Below are 3,590 nucleotides of genomic sequence, written 5' to 3' on the forward strand. Positions count from 1 at the left end.
GTTTTTAGTAAGAAGAAGGACAAGAAAGTGGGAGAATCCATCAATTTTTCTGAGGCGAACGAAGACCCAAACAAGGACGATATCGGGTACGAAACCAAAAAGGGAAGAAACCGAATCGAAAGAAGGAAGCGATTTTGGAGGCGAATTAGCTAACCCCATGGCTAACATCCATGAAGTTCCCATGGGCGAATGGAAGAAGAGGATACGTGACGATACCGGATCGGGACTAGTGCAACCCATCATTCCCGCAACTGCCACCTTTGAACTTAAAGACCACATACTTGCTCAACTTAAGGAGATTCCATTCTACGGGAAGGATCATGAAGACGAATACAAGCATCTTGACGAAGTCAATGACATAGCCAACTACTTCAATGTCCCTAATGTGGCTCGCGACACTGTCTTACTTCGTATGCTACCTGTCACATTCAAGGGAGCTGCAAAGGATTGGCTGAAATCACTTCCCCCAGGATCCATCACTACATGAGCTAAAATGAAAGAAGAATTCATAGACCAGTTTTGCCCTCCTTGAAAAATAGCCAAGTTAAAGAAAGTCATAGCTAATTTTAAACAACAAGCTGGAGAGTCACTATATGAAGCGTGGGAAAGGTACAAAGGCTTACTAAGGAATTTCCCACATCACGATCTAAACAGCCAACAAGAAGTCTCCATTTTTTATGATGGAGTCAATGTGATAACTAGGCAACTCCTTAACTCTCAAGGACCACTCATGAAGAAACCACCTCCAGTAATAAAGGCTCTAATTGAAGAATTCTCTAAGCACTCTAGAGAATATCACAACCCAAGGAATGACATGACTTGAGGGGCGGTGAATTCTATCACGGATGACATGGCAGCAATGATGGCAAAATTGGAAAGCATGGATCGAAGGATGACTAAGATGGACCAATCCATCCATGCCATAAGAGTGGGATGTGAAAATTGTAGGGGCCCCACCTAACTAAAGATTGTGATCTTGACGAGAACGGGAATCGGAAGGTGCAAGTGTGCTATTCAAGTGGTGATAGGTATGATGACAATTGGCGAAAACCCAAAAAAGATTGGCTTCCTTATGATGAGTACAAAAAGGCAAAAGAGGAGAAATTTAAGCAAAAAGAAAGGGGCTATTATCAAAAAGAGGAACCGGTTCTGGAGAAGAAAGCTGACTGGGAAGATATGTTCACAAGATTTGTAGCCGCGTCTGAGAAGAGGCATAATGATTCAGATGCTGAAATGAAAGAGCAACGAAATATGCTTAGAGAACATCAAGCTATGATGAAGGATCAACAAGATATGCTTAGAAATCAGCAAGCATCTATTCATAACATCGAAAAACAGTTAGGTCAGCTTGCACAACAAATAAACCAAAGAGCACCCGGTGAACTTCCTAGCAATACCGAGCAAAATCCAAGAATGGCGCATGTGAATGCAATAATAACATATTCTGAGCCAATTTACACTCCTCTGACCGCTATCCAGAAGAATCCCAACAAAGTGCGAACAGAAGAAGAAAGTAGCTGGGATTTGAGTAAACCCGACTCGACTCGCCGAGTTGCCATCATGGACTCGATGAGTCAACAACCTGATACCAAAACCTGCTCTCTTTTGAAGCCTTACCAACCTTCTTTGCCATTCCCGAGCCGAGCCATACCTGATAAGCAGATTCAAGAATATAGGAGATTTATGGAGCACATAAAGGCACTCCAAGTAAATATCCCGTTTGTTGAAACGATATTACAAACACCGAAATACGGTAGTTTACTTAAAAACCTCTTTACCACTAGAAGAAATATAGAAGAAGTTGCTAAAATAGTGCTGAGTGAACTGCCAGAAAATAGGGGCGATCCGGGAAGCATCACCGTACCTTGTCAATTTGGGAACATAATGACCACACGAGCATTGACGGATTCGGGTGCAAGTATTAATATTATGCCATATTCCTTCTTCCAAAAGTTAAACCTTCCGGTCCCAAAGCCTATTCAAATGAAGATTCATCTAGCCGACAAAACGATAATACATCCAATGGGAGTATGTGAAGATCTCCTAATCAAAATTGATAAATTGGTATTTCCGGTTGACTTTATAATATTAGACATGGAGGAGGACTCTAAAGTACCGATCATTCTCGGGCGGCCATTTTTGAATACCACTTGTGCCTTGGTAGACATGCGTGAGTCTACGCTAACATTACGGGTGGGAGATGATTCAATAATTTTTGAAGCAGAGAAAAAGGAGAACCTCAAAGAGTCAAAAGAAGATAAGGTTTCCTCAATAATTTTAGATGATGAAGTATTGGAGAGAGAACTTGCTTACTTGCAAGAGGTCAATCCAAACCAATTCTTATTATCCTTGGAAGAGAATTCTGATGCCAAGGGAGATCTGGAGGAGATAGAAAGGTTGATCCAGGAAGCTGACTGCAAAGAAAACCTCAAAAGTCTTGAAGATTCTCTGACTCGCCGAGTCGTATCTGCTGACTCGACGAGTACCTGCGGGAGTTCCCAATCTGATGGACATGTTAGTCTGCAAGCCATTAGTACCCTTTGTGAACCAGATGTGCAAACTTTGCATGATTACTTGAAGAATCCTCTTAATAGAAACAAGGTTGTTAAAAATCGCATCGACTTTGAGGATGCACGTTTGTCTTTTCTTGAAGCAATTGTGGAGGATAATGCGACTGTTCAAGAGGAGGATAGAGGAAGTTTGAAAGATAAAGGGGATCTTAAAAATGTGAATGGTAATAATCATACCTCTTTTATTAAATCACATATGTTAGATCGAGAAGAGATGTCAATCAAAAACGAAAGAACCAAGCCTCGTGCCATTGTCTCTACTACGGGTGAAGTTTTCACTTTCAAAGCACCGTATTCTGTAACGACCAAGAAGGCAATCAAGAAAGATAAGAAAGGAAGGGAAACGATGGAGCGTGAAAAGGAAAGAGTGGAGAAAAATAAGCACGATAAAGGGAAAAGAGTAAAGTTGAAGAAATCACTGCAAGGACGAGAATGGAGGAATTGAAGAGGGCATACAAGAGAAAAATCTACTTGTACAAGACAAAATACAAAGTACAAAAATTAAAGAAGGAGATCCCAATGGAGGAAGCAGCAGAAACGTAAAGCGGGAAGGAGTCCAGCTAATGACTCCTTAAAAAGAAGCGCTTAACGGGAGGCAACTCGTCAAAAGAGTTTGTTTTTTTTTTCTTTTTTGTTTTTCGTTTTTGGATTCGTGAGGATTACTTAGTTTTTATTATTATTTCAATCTTAATATTCATCCATAATTTTTTGCTTGAGGGTAATTAAGGCCTAAGTGTGGGGTGCGGTGTTATTTTTAAATAAGGAAATAATTTCGCGACCTGACTCGGCGAGTCTGAGATGACTCGACGAGTCAATCAGAATTACTGAAAAAAATAATTTTTACATATCTGTAAAATTAGGATTTTGACCTAATTGATAAACATTTTCACTTCATACGGCCGACATACCTATACTCGACGTGCCAAGATTCTCTCAAGCAACTCATCCCATTTTTCTTGATTTCTTCCACTTTCTTCTAACAAGGTAACATCTTTTGTTTATAATCTTCTTAAAGCTTTA

General features: G+C 40.3%; 1 non-coding gene across 1 annotated transcript; it reads right to left on the bottom strand.

Moving 5' to 3' along the window:
• Window positions 1-541: 541 nt before the first annotated feature.
• On the bottom strand, window positions 542-648 carry LOC145110376 (small nucleolar RNA R71). Its single transcript, XR_013709756.1, has one exon. It is a non-coding gene; the product is annotated as a small nucleolar RNA R71 (small nucleolar RNA).
• Window positions 649-3,590: the final 2,942 nt, after the last annotated feature.

Source organism: Lactuca virosa, chromosome 4, assembly GCF_052849685.1.
Source record: "Lactuca virosa cultivar CGN04683 chromosome 4, Lactuca_virosa_CGN04683_v6, whole genome shotgun sequence".
Lineage (NCBI taxonomy): Eukaryota > Viridiplantae > Streptophyta > Magnoliopsida > Asterales > Asteraceae > Lactuca > Lactuca virosa.